The following is a 19,196-nucleotide window of genomic DNA, read 5'->3' on the forward strand; positions in this document are numbered from 1 at the left end:
TACACAGACAGATTTAATCTCCAGGAAATGAATGTAAGGTAATCAACGCTCTCTCTCTCTCTCTGTGTCTGTGTGTGTGTCTGTGTGTGTGTGTGTGTGCGTGCGTGCGTGTGTCTGTGTGTGCGTGCGTGTGCGTGTGTGCGTGTGTGTGTGTGTGTGTGTGTGTTATGGCCCAGTAGCTACTGGCGATAGATTCCTCTCGTCTGATTCATTCAGCTCTCTCTCTTTGTCTCTCGCTCAGGTCTCCTTTTATCCTTTTAAAGTCTGTATATGTGTTGCACTGATGCTCTGACACTGATGTGTTGTCTAATTTCAGTATTTACAGACAGACACACAGACAGACAGACAGACAGACAGACACTTGCTAATACACTGGCTCTTCACACATACTTATCTTTCTAATGATGTGCACGTACTAAACAAGAAAACAGCCATGTACTTATTACCCAACAGGAACTGAAGAACTGGGACGAGGTCTAGGTTCTCTCTCTCAGTCCTGTTCTTGCACCAGATTTCCTTAATATGGCTGGAGAGGAGAGTGTAGCTGGATTTCACCAGAGGCAGTCCATCCATCTCCACTCGTCACGTCACTGTCCAAACCAGAGCCATTTCAAAGTGTTTGTTTAATCTGCACAGAGTGCACGGGTGGGGTCTGCCACTTAGGCCTGCACAGGAATCACCACCAGGTTTACACAGTCAGAGACGTTTTATTTACTTTGACAAAAGGCCTCCAACTACCGTGTCTATTGTGATTCTTTAACCCCCTCCACGCAGGTTCTTGCTTGGCTCTGTAACTTGTTCCTGAAGCACTCTTATCAAATCTTACTTGTTGAAATCATCTTCTTGATTGTGAAGCAGGTGTGAGAGAATTGTGTTCATCAAAAGGGGGTGGAGATAATGATGCCTTTCAAAATAAAACAAACAATACATGATCCAACACAACAATGCAAGAAGAAGGGGTTTATTAGGTACAGAGGTCACCTGATTAAGTGGTCCATTTGGTCTTCAAGGTTTGACCTGTCAAGGATGATATTCTGCCTACATGGGTTCTTCCAGAATTTCACAGTCTCACTCAGAAAATATCACATGCAGGAGAAATATTGTTCATGCTTTATTTCATCAACATAGTCTCCTTTAACGTCAAAGCACTCGCCGGTGTTTGAGCTTCGCTTTAACTAAAGTAAAGGGTTAGTCACACTTTGTCCACACATAGCCGAGTATCATTAAAACAGAGCTTTTTCGTCATGTAAACACTTTTATGTTTGTCCGGGTTCACAAATGCCCTGTTCTACGTCACGTGTGTGACCTGTGTTTGCAATGAATGCCGCCAAAGTAGTGTTTCTGTATGCGTACACACACGATCTGTCTTCTTACAACTACACACAGTCATGATAAACTCACTCCAACGTCCTTGATGCAGACACACAATCGCCCAACACCGGTGCCGGTTTTGGTCCAGATCGGGACCAACCTCTGGATGGTGGGATCAATTTGTCTTCTGGAGTCATCCCTCCAGAAGAATGGAACTAGAATTTTTTGCATGACTTCTGTCGCTGTTTGGCTCATTGTGTAGATGGAGATATTTTTAAAAACAAAACTATGTGGACTGTTGCACCTAAACTCTCATTGAAGGGAGATTATGCGTTGGAGAAACCTCCACAGAAATCAGAAGAAGCCACTGTCCGATCTTAGATAGTGTTGGAGCCTGGAGCAGATCATTCCAGAGAGTTTTAAGTCCATTGACAGATGACTATATGTATCAAACTGCTTGTCCGAATCTGTGGTGACGTCTGGCTGCTCGTGCCTGATGATACCCCGGTTCTCCTTAGAACTGAGCTGCCTTCTATAAATTCTTCAAACCTAAATCATCTCTGACTCCAGAGACTTCTTCACCGGTTTCCAAAGCCTTGGTAACAGAAGACTTTGCGACATATGTGAGTGCGATTTAAATATGGAAAACAGATAGAATTCAGACGGTGTCACGTCGAGTGAGAGTTCTTCTGTCTCTGCCACCCTCTTGACCATGTTTTGGTTTCCTTCTCGCCTGCTGATTTTTATAGGATGAAATATTTGAGTGTCTATGAAACTTGATGTCTGTGTCTGTATAGTACACAGTAATGCTCCAGAATGGTAGTGAAGCCCCTTGTTTTCTGGGTGAGGCTGAGAACTTTTTGAAATACCCTTGTATTCTGGTTGTAATTAACCAGACTGGTCATTGTCCTCAGACCTCAGACCTCTGGCGTCAACAACATTTTTGCCTGGATGTTTTCTCTCTTTCACGACCATTCTGTGTAAACGCCAGATATGGTCGTGTGTTAAAATCCCAGTACATCAGGAGTTTCTGAAACATTTAGACCGGGGTTTCTCAGGGACCCAGTGCCCTGCATGTTTGATATGTCTCCCTGCTCCAATACACCTCCAAAACACCTAAAACATGCAGGGCACTGGGTCTCCAGTATTGGGAAACCCTGACTTCGACCAACAACCATGTCATGTTCAAAGTCACATAATCACATTTTGTTTCCCATTCTCATTTTAAACTTCATCAGGTTGTTTTCAAGCATGTCTGTGAGCTGGGCGCATCAAGTTGCTGCAAGGGTCGCGGGGGTTGCTGTGCCAATCTCAGCTGACATAGGGCGACAGGCGGGTACACCTTGGACAGTTCGGAAGTCCATCACAGGGCCAGAGCCTCAAAAATGAGATTATTCCTTATTCCCAGCCAGCTTGTCCATGTGGGCCCCCATAATGGTTATCTCTGGGCTGACAATGTGGGATCCAAACAGATTTGTCTATGGTTTCCATGGTGGCTCCATCCATGTTTGCCCACTTCAAGCTTGTGCCCGCTTCATAACCTTTCCAGGATACCTGTGTACTAAGTGGTTACTAAGTGGGCACATTCTGTACATTCCCTTATGGTTTGAGTAACATGGCAAACGTGTGGGGCCACCCTGGAAACACCAGACAAACCCACTTAGACCCTCAGTCTTAGCCTTTTTGGGTCCTCATGGACTAGCTGGCTGGGTTAGGACTAGACTTGGTCCTACTGGTCCTGAAAAGATTAGTTTCGTCTAAAAAGTCTTAGAGGAAACAAAAAAGAGGTATCAACCACACAGAGGACTTTCCCAGAAGAGGACCTTTCAGGAGATATTAGTACATTTTCCATGACATACAGTCTGCATATATGCAAGACACCAAACTATGCACACACGCATGCATGTCCAACACACTCACTCACTCACTCACTCACTCACTCACTCACACACACACGCATCATCTTGAGTGTGTGTGTGACTCAGACTGCAGCAGACATCTGCTGTTTGGTGACTCAGTGCTCAGACTTTACTCAGCACTGACCCTCTTTTATGATTTCAGGTGCTCACTGTACACTTTACTGTACCTGTGGTTAGAGCTGATACCACTTACAGTATTAAGTGAAGTAAAGGAGTGTTTTATGTGCAGGTGGAGGAGGTTTTAAGTGTTGGTTTGTGTCGTAATTACTGCATCACAATGGCTGTAATTGTGTTTGGTGCCTTGTTGCATAATAAGGTTTTACTCTCCACTTCCTTTTAGCTTTATCCACCTGATTTGCTATTGTTTCGGGGTTAGAGATACATTAAAAAAATGACACAGTAACACAGTAACCAGCAGTGCATTATACTTATACTGCATTATACATGTACTATGTTTACACACACAGACAAACATCCATTCACATAAATGCAAAACCATACCCACTTTGTGTGTGGATATGGACCATATCTGTGTGTGTGTGTCATGTTTTGGGGACGCAAATGTGTTTTCACACTCACATTATAGGGACTCGTCTTCTTTACGGGGACAAAAAGAAGTCCTCATAGTTAATAGTTAAATAATTAAATTTAAGGTTAAGACATGTTGTATGGTTAGCATGACTTTAGAGTTACGCCAGTAGTATGTCATGAAATGTCATTACACAAAAATAAGTGACAAACCACTTTTGTTTGCTGTATGTTGTTTAACCCTAACCCAGGATAGACTGCACTCAATGTTCATTTGTTCATTTTAATTCAGAATTCTTTATTTGTGTTGATGGATAGTTACGCAATTTGAGAGTGAGCACTTTGTTGTGAGGCTAAACCTTTCAAAAAGTTCTAAATAAAGAAGTGGACTGATTATTAATCTGCAGTGAATTTTTGTATATATATATATATATATATATACATATATGTATATGTATTGGAATGATTGCTCATAGTCTTGTGTGTTGATAAGAATTGTGATTTTGTGGGCCTGAGAGGATTTCAGATATCAAAGTCCCCCGTTACTCCTGGGAATGGTCAATGTAATGTCCGATGAAGTCATGGAAAACAGACTGTGTGTGTTTATGGGTAGGGCCAGAGGAGAAAAAATCAGGTCCCATGACACAAACCGTAGGGTCATACGGACTACACTGTTTTGGTGATTACTCAGTAATCCACAGGGGGGCGATAGAGGTTCCGTACTGGAGATTTGTCTATTTTAGTCGTGCAGTGTGTCGATATTGTCCTTTGTCATCGTTAATGATATTTTGATCATGTTTATTGTTCTTGTACTGCCAGCTACAAATGCAAAGTATCCCTTTAAGGACAATAAAACCCTCAACTTAACTAAACTGATACATGCAGTTCATATATACATGCTTAGATCTACACTAACCATACACTGATCAGCTTTTAACAGTTCCTGGAATATAACATTTTGTTTTTTTGTCAAACATAAACTACAAACAGGCAAAAGAAACTCAAATTAAACACTTGCCATACTCGAAGGTTTGCAGAAGAACATTTCTGAAAGTGCATTACACAGATCCCTGAAGCAGATGGTCTACAACAACAGCAGAAGAACTCACACTGACACTTTATTAGGGTGCATATAACACATAAAGACGTGAGTGCAGTTTTCAGCTTATTAAGTTAGTACAAACAGTGTCTCATTACCTTTGAGAGTTACTGTGATATGTTTTTTTTGTCACACGTACTTTGTGGCCATCCCTCAGACCCTTTTCTCTCTTAAGTGCTTTTTCCGTGGAAACCGATTCAACTGCATCAGCTGGTCATAAAAGTCACATGTCTAAATATGGTCTCTGTTCAATTTAATGGTTAGCATTCACCATATTTACTCCGACTTTTCATGTGACAGCTTCTTTCATGTATAAGTGACTTTAGTGAGTAGTGACAATTCATTTAATGTCACTATCAACATGTATATTTGAATTTTGCTCAGTCTTACAATTATGTGCGTCTTGTATGTGTACAGAAAAAAAACGTATAAACCTTAGAGCAGTGGTCTCAAACCTTTGGCTCATCAGAACCAGAATCAGAATACTTTATTAATCCCCGGGGGGAAATTGTTCATGGGCCCCATACGGCCCTCCAACCAATTTGCAAATTTGTTAGTTATGTTTGTTTTGGGAGTCACAATTTTTGTAATTTCCTGTTTTATTTTGGTGAGGGTTTAGGGTTTCCTGTTGGTCTGCACTTTGTCTCTTGTCTGATTACCTTGAGTGTTTGCACCTGGTGTCATTCCCTGATTGTCAGCACCTGGTTCCCTTTCCCCTTCTTAAGTCACTCATTTCCCTTTGTCCATGTTCATCGTTACCTTGTTCATGCTTAGAGTGTAGAATCAAGTTGATCTAGTTTACGTTTTCTCGTTATAGGTTTGCTTTTTCACCTTTTTTCTTGCCTTCAGCATCTTTTTTTGGTTATGTTTTTGAGAGAGCAATAAAGCCTCATTTTTGATTTCACGTATCTGACTCTGGTGCAAACTCTGACAGTTTTTTATCGATAGATTAATTTTGCTCATAAATATGTTTTTATTGTGATCGATATATCATTCCATATCAAACACAAGCACTTTTATTTTGAAATTCTGTGAAATATCATCACACATATTGGTATTATGATACCATGATGAAATATCTTGATATCATTTTAAGGGGCCTTTTTCCCACTTGACTGACCCCAAACTGCACGAGAATGTTTGTACTTGTATTTAATACCTATTTAGGACCAAAACCTGGTATTAACGCTGACCTTGTCAGGATCAGTAGTTCTCATGGAGACCAAAACCTGGTCCTAATGAGGCAGTGCATTTCTGGTTAGGTTTAGGGCTAAACATTTGAATTGTGGTTAGGTTAAGGTCAGGGTTTAACTGGTTATGTTTAAGGTTATAATATATTATAATAGTTGTCAATGCAGTGTCCCAAGAAGAATAGCTATGCAAACATCTGTGTGTGTGTGTGTGTGTGTGTGTGTGTGTGTGTGTGACTGAACAAGAACCATTGGCGTTTGCCTCCTCCATCACTTTCCATTAAACAGTTTACCTTTGTTTGAGTCTGGTTGTGTCAGGGAGTTCTTTTCTCTCCACTGATGCTTAGATCTTGCTCGTTGTGAACTGTTGGGTTCCTCTGCTCTCGATGATGTTCTCTTGTTGTGATTCAGCACTATACAAATAAAATTGAATTGAATTGAATATTTTTGTCATGCATTTGCTGTGACACTGTTTCAATTGTGTCACTAAAGTTTTTATTCATTATTTTTATCCCTCAACAGACAACATTAGCAGATATATTCAGTTATATATCTCAGGCCCATGATAATTACACACATTACAGCCACATAAGTTATATCAGAGACATCGTGAACAGTATGCATCACTGACCAATCCCATAATAAACATAGACTCTGTGACACAGGTACCATCAAACCTAACCATTTTCCAAAGCATGTTCACACTTTTCAAAAGGTCCTCCTGCACACCCACCACTGTCTGCACGATGATGCCCCCACTTATCTCACTGACCTCCTCACACCACACTCGTCAGCCAGGACCCGGTCAGGCCAACAGCACCATTCTGCAATTTAACAACATTTTATAATGATTCTTTTCTTTGTTGGACCTGTTGTGTTAAATCATATCCAGCACATCCCAGAGATCCTCAGTGGGGTTTAAGGTCTGGACTCTGTAGTGACCCAATCCAATGTGTGAAAAGTATGACTCATATTTCCTGAACTATTCTTTCACAATCCTGGCACAATTGTCCTGGAATGTGCCCAAAAAACATTTGATACTTCAGTCTATTTAGGACGTCAGCTGACCTCCAGAACCAGCTCCCGTCGCTGCCAGTGGAGATACAAGGAACCACTCAAATCTATGCCACAGGAGTCTGCGATATGTTGAGAATATGTTCATTATTTTCACTGTTAGTCTGTTAAAACAGGAAGCTGAAATATGCGTCCATAGAGAAAATCAGCAATTTTACATCACGGCAAACAGAAGCTGTTGATCCGCTACTGGTTCAGTCAATAAGTTAAAATTCTTTACTTTGGGACTTCTGTCTTTTAAATCCTTCATTTGAAGTGATCTCAGTGACACACACCTGCCAGATGTGGCAGCAGTGCAACACCCACTCCTGCGTTCTTAGAAACTAAAAACGTTGATTTTCTGTACGGACTTTGGTGCAGGAGAGTGAGTGCTATAGAAACTTCCGTTTCCAGTTGAAAAAAGACTGTTTGACTGAAGTTGTTATTACTATATCATACACTACATGGAACACAGCTGCTGGAAACACTGACCTTCAAAATGAAACACTGTGATTACCAGTTCGTCTCACTCATGTTGCACCTGTAACAAGACAACGATAGAATTGATTTCATCATTTCAATGGATTTGAAGCCAAAACACACACAGACACTAGTGTTGGTTGTGTTTTGAATTTATAAAAATGAGTGTTTATGTGACGCTCTGTAAGTCATGAGCACACAACAGCTGTGTGTATTTGTGTTGTGATGGAGGAGAGAGAGACAGAAGTTGCCAGAAGTTTTCAGTTACCAGAGAAACATGATGGAGCTAACGTCACAGGTCCTACAGGACATGGTGCGTTCCATTTGTAGTCGGAACTCGGGATTTCAGATGATCGGGGGAAGACCAGATTTCCTACTTGGAAACTTGGAGCAACCTCCCAGGATTCCGAGATAGCTGCACCCAGACCTACCATCAGTGCTGATTTAGTATTGTAGTATTTTAACATTTTCACATTTTAGCTTTTTTTTCGTTGACAAAAGTGTTTCAAATTGTTTCGAGTTAAGGTTATCTTTAACAGATTTAGTTTGAAATTGATTTGAAAAGGTTCTGATTCTGAATAACACATTTGTTGAGTTTTACTGTGGTATGATTAAGTTGATATAAGTTATTTTTTTATATTTTAATAATACCATCATTTGTATTTCTCATAAATAAATAAAAAACAAATGGTTAAGCAGAGCTCGTCGTGAATGTTGATTAATCATAATGAATCCACAGATACCCTGTGATTAATCAGATTAGAACACTGTCTACATTTATTGCACTTGTGCTGTATTTGTCTTACACGTCGTACTCTTTCATTTTCATCCATAGACCCTTGAGAGCAGAGTTGTCAAACTGGCCCGCCATTTGAGAACCCTAATTTAGAGGTTGGTATCGACTGGTATCCCTGAGGATACGTTTCCTCTCTGGAACACAGTGGACTAGAAGGTGACGTCACTCCCACGTTTCCGACGTCTGAAGGTTCTGATGTCGATGGAACCCAGCGTGAACTTTAAAGAGAACGTCTGTTTGTATTTAGAGTAGGAGGAGACTTGTGAGGACATGTAAGCTCCTCGTGAACCGCTGAGAGAACCCTAACTACAGGGAGCAGAAGACCCCACGAGGACAAACGGCTCCCAGACAGAAAAAGAATAACTTATTGTGTTTTTCATTTCTGTGCAGCAGGTTTGTGTGAGTCCGTCACTGGTTTGTTTCACACAGATCTGTGTGTCATTAACTGTGAATGTGCGCGGTGTGCAGAGGCTTTTGTCACAACATTATAATGTCAATTTCTTCTGCTTTATCTCTTTGTCTCTCTCTCTCTCTCTCTCCTCATGTGTGAGTGTGCACACACACACACACACACACACACACACACGCACACATGCACACACACACACACGCACACACAAGCGCATATGCATGTGTTTACCCCAACAAGTACGCCTCTGGTGATGTAACTTCAACAAGCTGCACACGGATGATGTCACTGACCGAGTGGACGAGCTCACAACCACATCAGCAAACATCTGGCTCTGATTAATACAAACTGATTCACGCACACACACGCACACACACACACACACACACACACACACAGAGAGAGAACTTTAGCTCGCCCCTCTTTGTTGGAAAATGACTTGGGTTAAAAGGATAAGTCGGACTCTACATTTTATTTTATGGGCTCTTTCACAGAGAAAGGATCCATCACCTCCTTCCCGTTCTCTGTTTCTGTCTCATCTTCTCCTCCTCCTCCTCTTTCTTCTTCCATCTGTTCACACAGACATCTTATTTTCTTCCACATCATTCATATACGTTCATTACGTCTTGTTTGGATACCACAACGCCTTGATCAGTTGTCTCTCCGCCGTCTACAGCTGGTTCACAAACACAGCAGCACGTTTGCAGCAGACGCAGACGCAGACGCAGACGCAGACGCAGGATCCACTTAGAAATGATATTTCTTATTTTTAAACCTCTAAATGACAGCGTACCATCTTACTTGTCTCCACCAGGAGCACTGAGGTCACCTCCTTCTCAGTCATTCCATGTTCAGGACTTGAAACTTGAGCTCTGGAACAGTCTGCCACACCAACTTCATTTATCTAAACTTGTACAGCGCTTTGGGGGCAACAGTGGTTGTTTTTCAAATGTGCTATGTAAATAAGCCTGACCTCGGCCTTGACCATGACATCCTTTCACTCTCTCTCTCTCTCTCTTCCTGCCTCATACTCCTCTGTAAGTTCTTCCTCTCAGTGACTAATCACAGGGTCAGGAAGATTTCAGCAGGTCACTCTGGAATTTAAAGGGTCAATAAATGTGGTGCTTTTACAAATACATGATATAGCAGTAAGCTCATTTTAAGGTGGACTTCAGGTTTATTTTTTAAATGTGGTTGTACATAAGGCACTGACACATGGTAAAACATGTATTTTTCTTGAGTTTATGATATCTAAAGAGTATATTTGCTGCTTTCTCCACAGAGAAAATCCAAGTTTTTGCTTCGCAGGGAGACAGGAGCTTCTGGTGTCTGTCCTGCTGCCTAGTTTAGTAAGTTTGTGTCTCTTTGTTAAATCCTGAAGGACGGATTTCAAAAACCAAAGTCACAACACAACACATTTGAGTTTAATGACGGAGGCAGCAGTGGATCAACAACTGTGTGTGTGTGTGTGTGTGTGTGTGTGTGCTGTGATGTTAAATTGGTGATTTTCTCTATGGATTTTGGTGCATGAATTATTTTTACAGTGGTCACATGATGAGGAAAAACATTTTTAAGATACCATAGACATGTATGATTTTATTACACAAGCCTTTTTCCTTGTGTTCCCACTAGCAGCCACGTTTTCATTAAGAGTGACCGTATCACAAACTTGTTTTATATTTAATTTAATTCTGTCGTGTCTGAGGTCACTGCACCGACCAGACATCCAATACTGTTTCACTCACATGTCTGAGGATCGTAAATCTCTTTTGCTCTTAAAAATAGACCCTGTCTCCAGTATGGTCAGCTGTGGACTAAAGGTCTGAGGCATAAAAAAGAATTCCCCGCTCTAAACCTTTAATGGCACATTGTCTTTCCCTCCAGGGGCCGAACTGTGGCTCAGTGAGCGGGTCTGCTTTCACTCGTAAGGTCAGAGGTTCAGTCCCCGACTCCTGGTGTGTCCCCGGGCAAGACACTGACACTGTGACGGCGGAATGTGAGTGTGTAAGAAAAGATGGAAGTGTAAATAAAACTTAAGTTGAGTATAAAGTTGAGTTGGTGACGTAATGTCTGTTTGTTGTCGCTAGTTGTTTTTAGCTGTTAGCCGTTAGCAGATTTCGGCTCCATGTGGACTTGTTGTTTATCGCGTCCGACACCGGGGCTCCGGGCTCGGGGCTCCGGGTTTCTGTTGTACATTCTGGGCTCCGGGTTTCAGCGATCAGCTGAGCAGCCGACCGGTGAGCCAGCGAGCTCACGCAGATATCATTGTTGAATTAGTTGAATTAAAGTTGATTAAAGTTAATTAAAGTTGAATTAAAACACAGTGTGACGTCGAGACGCGTCACAAACTCCAAAAGATTCAAAAATAAAAGCAGACACAGGGAGGTTGAGAGAGAGTTTGTCACATGTTATGCTTTTATTGTTAAGAAGCCACAATAAATGTCATATTCAAATTTGAAATCGCTCACTTTGATAAATACTCTTACTTTTACTTCTAATACTTAAGTACATTTTATATCAGAAAATGACTTTTGATACTTAAGTACAGTAAATGTCAAGTGATATTCTAAAATCTGACTTTAACTTCTACCAAAGTCATTTTCTGGTAAGATTTTGCTCGAGTATCACTTTCAAGTACTTTATACAAGACTGAGCACGGCTCGACTCTGTTTTAGCAGCTTTTCCATCAGTGATAGTACCTGGTGCCTTTTTTAAGAGTCGATACTAAAATGTGACGTCATCAGACTGCCGGCCACTGATTGGTCAGAGAGTGTCGTCACTGGAAGAGTCACGAGCGCGACGTTCCGTCACAAGAATCAAAGTGAACGACGTCAAACTGTAAGTCAGTTAAAAAAGTCTGTGTCATGTGATGAGAAGACCTCGTGACTTAAAATGTTAGTATTTTAAAAACTTGTGGTTAATGTTAATGATTTCTGTGAACTCATTCTCCTCAACTCTCACTTTAACCTCCCCCTCCTCCTCCTCTTCCTCCTCCTCCTCCTCCTCCTCCGCATCCTCCCACTACACTGATGAACTGTAAGTAGAGGGCACAGCAGAGGCCGAACATTCTTGTTTCCTGAGCCAATGCTTAGCTGGAGAGCACTAACACACACACACACACACACACACACACTCACACACACTCACACACACACACACACACACACACACACACTCACACACACACACACACACACACACACACACACACACACACACACACACACACACACACACACACACGCCTCCCACCACCACACTGAATCAGAGCAGGGTTTGACAGAGAGAGAAACACGACTCCATGTCCCTGTTGTTCACTAGTTTTCCTGAATAATAACAGATAACAGGAAAGAGAGGACACACACACACACACACACACACACACACACACACACACGTTGTCACTTGTGGAGAGATTCATGTAACAACGCAAAACTCTTATTGTAAGTCGCTTTGGATAAAAGCGTCTGCTAAATGACATGTAATGTAATGTAATGTAATGTAACTCTTCTTTTTAACACACCTTTATCTTAAAGGTACAGTGCGTAGGATTTAGTGACATCTATTGGTGACGTTGCATATTGCAGCTGATTATCTCTCATCTCACGTTTCCTTTCCAAGCACACGGGAGAATCTTAATTAGCATTTAATGTTCATTAAAACTCAGATTAAAAACATCTGCATGTGTAAAATATGTATGTGAAATGCATTTTAACTTTTTATTGTCACTTTGTTTATTATTGTAATACTGCTAAAATTGCTATTTTAACCTATTCTTAATTCATGTTTGTATTTTTACTTATTTTACCCATTTAAGACTTTAATTTAACAGACTCTTCTTTCTTTGTGTGTGTAGTTTATTTAATGCTCTTAATGCAATGACTTTTACTGTATGAAAAGTAAAAATGCCTCATTCCAACTGTGTCCAGTCCAACTTTATTTATAAAGCATTTTAACTGCTGTACATGAGGGAAATATAAAATATAGAAACATAAGACCTAAACAATAAAATACCTCAGCAGCAACACAGGTAAAAACAACAATAACGTCTCACACTGGGTCCAAAAACCAAAGAGTAAAAGTGTTTTTTAAGGGATTTTCTTTAACCCATGATCTAAAACATCAGCTGACCAATACATGGACATATGTGTCTCCTATAGTGGAGGGAGACAGAGACACAGAGACAGAGACACAGAGACACAGACACAGACACAGAGACACAGACACACAGACACAGAGACCACCCCCAGGTAAAGATGAGAAGAAGGTAGGTGCACTTTGTTGGTAAGTGACATCATACCTTTAAAAATCCCTGAGGCGCGGTCATGACGTCATCTGTTTCTTCAGAGGCAGCACGCACAGACAGACAGAGAGAGAGAGAGAGAGAGAGAGAGCAACACTCCCTGCACCTCTGATGCTTCACCCGTTTACCAATTAAGGCTCTCGCCGCGCGGGACAGAGAGAGAGAGGGAGACGAGCACACGCAGAGGTAGAAAAGAGCAAAAGAGAAAGAGGGACTACCTCTTCTTGTCTGCGCGTCACGCCAACGACCAATAAACCCACTTTCACCCCCGCTGGGACTGCTCGTGGGGAGGGAGGTCCAGGACCTCGGTGCAGCTCACACACACACACACACACACACAAACACACACACACACTCACACTCACTAACACCCCGGTAACTGCAGGCTGCTGCTGCTGCTGCTGCGCGCACTGGAGACGCACTGGAGACGCACCGGACCACAGGCTGCCACACATGTAAGTCCCGCTGGGAGAGTGAGAGCGTGATGCCGCCCGCGTGGACTCTTTCTTCCACGTGTTTTTGTCTTTATGCTGCTGCGACAATGTTTGAGATAGTTTGGTGAAAGTGTGATTGGAGCGACAGAGACCGGTTTGTCGGCGGGGGGTCCTGCGCCTTTTACGCACCACCACCAACTCTGCTGCTTTTACGCATTCGCTGCCACTAACATCTCCTTCCATGTCACGTCAGTTTGTTTGTGAGCCTCGCGTGAGCAGCAGCAGCAGCAGCAGCAGCAGCAGCATCTCTGTAGCGTTACAACGAGGGGGCTCCTCACCAAATAAGGTAAAACACGGACACTGACTGCTGCTGCTGCTGCTGCTCTGGAGCTTTTGAGTTTTTTGGGGGGGAGTGGGAGTGGGGAGGGAGTGATGGCCACTTGCGCCCTCCGCCGCCGAGAGCGGGTCTCACATGAGCAGACTCACCTGCTCCATCCAAACTCAGGTGGTTTTCTGACGCAGGACAAGCAGAGAGACACCGAGTTCTATCTTTTCTAAACATATTTTTCCCACGGTGCAGTGCAGTTTACGGCACGTTTGTGTTTTTCAGGAAACAGAGCTCATGACAGTAACTAACAGGTTTTTTTAATGACACACCCAGACTTTTTGCTGATGTGATGGTCTGTATCTCTGTTGATCCACTTCCGGTCAAAATCCCTGAATCAGAAGGACAAATCTGACATGATCGTGATCCCAGGAGCTGTGTGTGGACTTGTTGTGTAGTTTAATTTACGTTCAATTTAAACAAAAACTGTGTTTGAACTTGTGGTTATGTGTCACAAAAACAGCTCATAAACATGAATAATGACTTTATTGGACCAATGTCACTCATGGTAGATACTGAAGATTCTTACTCATTTTGTAATCTTTTTATTTGTGAAACTTCCAGGATAACGGACACAGGTGCAGTTTGTAGATCCTGTGTGGCTCAGGTCTTTTCCTGCTGATATACAGCAGTATACTCTGATTTCAGTGAGTTAGATTTGTCTAAATTTGACAGATATGTTCTGGAACTGTGTGACATGTTGTAGAATCTTCTGCTGCTTCCATCGATGTTTGACACGTTGTGCATTCACACAGTCGATCTTTGTTGTTCGTGAGAGATTATTTTCTATAATCTCAGTCTGGTCCCTGACCTCTGGCAGAAAACTGGCTCTCACTGGATATTTTATTTTGTTTTTTTTTTGACCATCGTCTGTAAAAATCTAGAGATAGTTGGATGTGAAAATCCCAGTAGATCACCAGTTTCTGGAATACTCAGACCAGCCCACCAACTATGCTGCATTTGAAGTCACTTTAATCCCATTTCCTCCTCATTCTCATGCTTGGTTTGTCCTTCGGTAGCTCATCCTAACCATGTGTACACGCCTAGATGCACTGGAGTTGCTGCCCTGTGATTGGCTGATGATGAGATATTTGCATGAACGAGCAGTTGAACAGTTGTACCTAATAAAGTGGCTGGAGAGTGTACAGTATAAGGCACTGAGAAACATTCAAATGTGACATTCATCCCTGTTTCGCCACCAAAACAACAGCTTTTTTTACTTAAGTACAGTTTATATCAGAATATGACTTTTGATACTTAAACGTCCTCAGAGTGAATGAAGGCCTCGCTCTCTGTCTGTCTCTCTCTCTGTCTCTCTGTCTGTCTGTCTCTCTCTCTCTGTCTCTCTGTCTCTCTGTCTGTCTGTCTGTCTGTCTGTCGCTCCTCTCAAACCTCATTGCTGTTATGATTGAATAGGTGGAATGTGCCGTGTTTATCCTCTGCATAGATGTAAGCGGCAGGTGATTTCACACTGAGCTCATAACATTCCTGAAGAGGCTTCATCTAAAACAGTGCGGAGGAAAAATGTGTTTTCAGATGGCAGCCTGTCTGTCTGTCTGTCTGTCTGTCTGTCTGTCTGTCGGCTGTTGACTGCAGCTCCAGTGACTCTGACTCTGCAGCAGCGTCGAGGGCCAAAAACTGTCCAGACTGAGACTCAGACGACTTATCGCAGTGTCAAGAGTCCACTGATGGTTTATATAAAGTGTTTTCAGGCCAAAATATTTCCTTTCTTTCTTATCTGCTGTTTTGTTCCGAAACATCCAGACTCCTAAAATAACCTGGGAAAAGATTTGGTTTGTTTTAAATTAAATTAGAAATATTTTAACAAAACTTTACTTTTATTACCCTTTTTTTGGTAACACTTTTTTTACATGATGTTACATTAAAACATGGTGTAATGTGAGGTATTATTATATAATACCTTCTTATTTCCAACTTTGTAATATCTATGGTAACACAGTGTGGTTAAAATAAGGAGGAAATATTAAAATAATGTTATTTCTAAAGTAATATGCTATGATAATTACCATATTATAGTGAATTGTTTAAAGTTACAAGTTGAAAAACAAATGTTTTCATTGTTATTACCTAGTTATTCCATGTTATTTCTATAATATTGCCTCCTAATTACAAATTATTACCTATATACTGTACTGTACTATTACCATATTGTAATTATATATATGTAATTAAATTAAAGAGTTCCCATTTGTTACTTCATTTAAATTCTTCACTTAAAGTGACAGTTTTGTTAGTATAGCACATGTTTTTAAATGTTGTGTAGCCACACTGCACACAAGAAGTGATTTGTTTATATCTCAAAACAAACACAAGCAATAGAAACAAAAATAAATAAATAAGTGCTACTAAAATAAATGCTTCTTTCAAATAATGTTTTATTGTTTTTATTCATGACGTCTAAATAGAGGCAGAATAATAACAACATGTTGTGTGTTTTGTATTCACCTAATGAGGCAGTGAAACTGCAAACACACACATTTATTCATAAAAATGCATATCTATATGTACAATATACACATATGGAATAATAACATCATTTTTTTTTTAAATATTTGAATTATATTTTATATTTATAGACAGGTCAACAGGCACCAAATTGTACAACAAAAACAAAAAAGACTTCAATCCACACCCTGCAGCGTTAAGACTTCTTCTTTTCTTGACACATGTTGCACTTTGACTTCTCAAGTATCAAGAGGAGGAAGTGATCCGTGCCATGAGAAGAAGAGGGTGAACTTGTCCTTATTTGACTCTTGTCTTGTCCTACTTTCACCCTGACACGCTGTGCTGCAATCTCTGCTTCTGACTCTCTGTCTGTCTGACTCTCTGTCTGTCTGTCTCTCTGTCTCTCTGTCTCCACCGCTGTGTTGCATGCTTGTGTCAGGTGGTTATAGACAACAGTGGGTATAACTCACTGAACCAACTTCCTGTGACTGCTCTGGTGTGATGGGTGTGTTGGTGAGAAAACCACAAGTATCAGCCTGAAGAAGAAGGCGAAGAAGAAGAGTGTGTGACACTTACATTCATCTTAACACTTAACCTCATTTAATCTGAGTGTGCACAGTATCATGTCACAGTCTCTCAGCACTCTCTGGTGCATCATCATCATCATCATCCTCATCATCCTCATCCTGCTGCTGTCACCTTTGACCCAAGGCCTCACATTTAAGACAGTGAGAAACAAATGGAATAACTTTGATAATATGATTTAACTCAGACCTCAGCAGTCAGCATCGTGTCTGAACCTGAGCTCCAGTTTGAAAGCACATTAAAACACTTGGGTTTTTGAAATACACTGAAAAACAATCTTCTTTATGTGCTTTAAATTATAATTTAATTAAATGTAATTGATAGAAATACATCCGTAGGTAGTATACTAAATAAAAGTCCTGCATTCAAAGTTTTATAGCTTTTATTCAACTTTAACACAACTTAATATTTAGTTTATTTACTGAGTTTATTCACACAAAAAGTCATCCTGTCCTCTGCAGTGTAGTTCAGAACAAGTATTAAAAGAAAGTGTAAAATATAATAAAAACTAGTGGTTCAAAACTATAGTTAAATTCAGTACTAGATTTACGAGAGGAAATTATGGGATTGTGTCAAAATTCTACTGTGAAGCTTTAGAATAGAATAGAAATACTTTATTCATCCCCGAGGGGAAATTGTTTCAACATCGCAGCAATACAATAATTATAAACATAAAATGTAAAATGTGCAACAGTGGGGCAATAATAAAGGAATGGCATAAAGGGAGAGTTACTGTCAGTTTAGTTACCTTTAAATAAATGGAGACGCCTGTGGAAACATTTATTTAAATAAAAGACAAAAGACAGTAAACCTTTAATGAATCCACTGGTACTGCAATGATCCAAATTAAATCCAGATTAATCATGTTTAGAATGGGTTCAGATCAGACATGAAAAACTTTTAATGTTCTAATGACTTTGCTGTTACCTGGTTAAATAGAAAAGTGAGAAAAGCGCAGTGTCACCTGTGAACACTAGAGGGAGGCAGATGACAAAGCAGAGAGGTCCGTCCCTCAGTGTCCTGGTCCACTGTGTCTCTGTCCCCGCCCTGTGTTTTGTCTCGTGTTTATTTGGTGAATTCCAGTGAAACAATAGACTTTGACTCAGTGACTTTGTCGTGCAGCTGCAGCTGTGAAGAGACGAGTGGATCAGAACATGTGTGTGTTACATGTTTGTAATCTCAATCCTGCTGCTGCTGCTGTTCTCATATAATCTCCACTGATACTTTATTTGTAAAAAGCAGAAAAGTCTGAATGACACGGCGTGTGGGAGCAGAGTTTAGTTGTTTTAATGTAAATGTGTGTGTGTGTGTGTGTGTGTGTGTGTTTGATTCATATCCAGCTCTTTCATTAAGTCACTCACAGTTGCAGGGTTGTTATGGGGGTGAGGGGCATTCTTCAGATTCTCCTTTGACCAGACACACACACACACACACACACACACATACACAGTGAGCCGAGGCATTCTTGATGACTGCTGGCCACACTGTGGCTCCTGGCACTGAGCTCCTTATTTAGTCAAAAAGCTGCAGTGTTTTTACTGCACATCAGAAAACACATCAGAAACATGAACCTGCATCTGTTTCTTGACGTTTGCCTCTCGTATGATTCAGAAGATGGATTTCCTCAAAGAAACAACAAAACAACACGACACACGTCACATTTTATAATGTCATTATAACTGATTCACTTTCTTCACTTGTGTGTAGTTTGCATGTTCTCCCCCGTGTGTGCGTGGGGTTTAATCCAGGTTCTCCATTTTCCCCCCACAGTCCAAAAACATGCAGATCTGGTGGGGATTAGGTCAAAATAGACACTCTGAAGTGAGTAAGTGTGAGTGTGGATGGTTGTTTGTCTTTATATGTGCAACGCTGTGATGGCGACTGGTGACGTGACCCCGCCTCTCGCCCTATGTCAGCTGGGATTAGCACCAGCGTCCCACCCTAAAGCGGCAGAAGATGAGTGAGTGAACTTGTTGTGATTGTGTTTCACAGACTGATAAAACTTTATTGTTACTGCACAAATAGACCAATCCTCTTCTTCCACCTTCCCCCTGTAGGGGTCGCCACAGTGGATCGTCTGCTAATCTAATCTAGAAAAATAAATCACACAGTCGTTAAATTCAGACTCATCGCCAAGATAAACAACTAAACTCCTAACTTTACACACCGATCCATAACATCTCAGCTGGATTATTATAATTCTCTGTACGTGGGATTAGACCAGACATCTAGTCTGCT

At 41.1% G+C, this 19,196-nt stretch overlaps 1 protein-coding gene across 3 annotated transcripts in view; it reads left to right on the plus strand.

Moving 5' to 3' along the window:
- Positions 1–13,287: 13,287 nt before the first annotated feature.
- Positions 13,288–19,196, plus strand: part of flna (filamin A, alpha (actin binding protein 280)) — a 61,884-nt gene continuing 55,975 nt past the window's right edge. For all 3 annotated transcript variants that reach the window (XM_058642440.1, XM_058642442.1, XM_058642441.1), the window contains exon 1: positions 13,288–13,543. The gene's annotated coding sequence lies outside the window, so the exon portion shown is untranslated. The remainder of the gene's footprint in view (positions 13,544–19,196) is intronic.

Source organism: Solea solea, chromosome 11, assembly GCF_958295425.1.
Source record: "Solea solea chromosome 11, fSolSol10.1, whole genome shotgun sequence".
Taxonomy (NCBI): Eukaryota; Metazoa; Chordata; class Actinopteri; order Pleuronectiformes; family Soleidae; genus Solea; species Solea solea.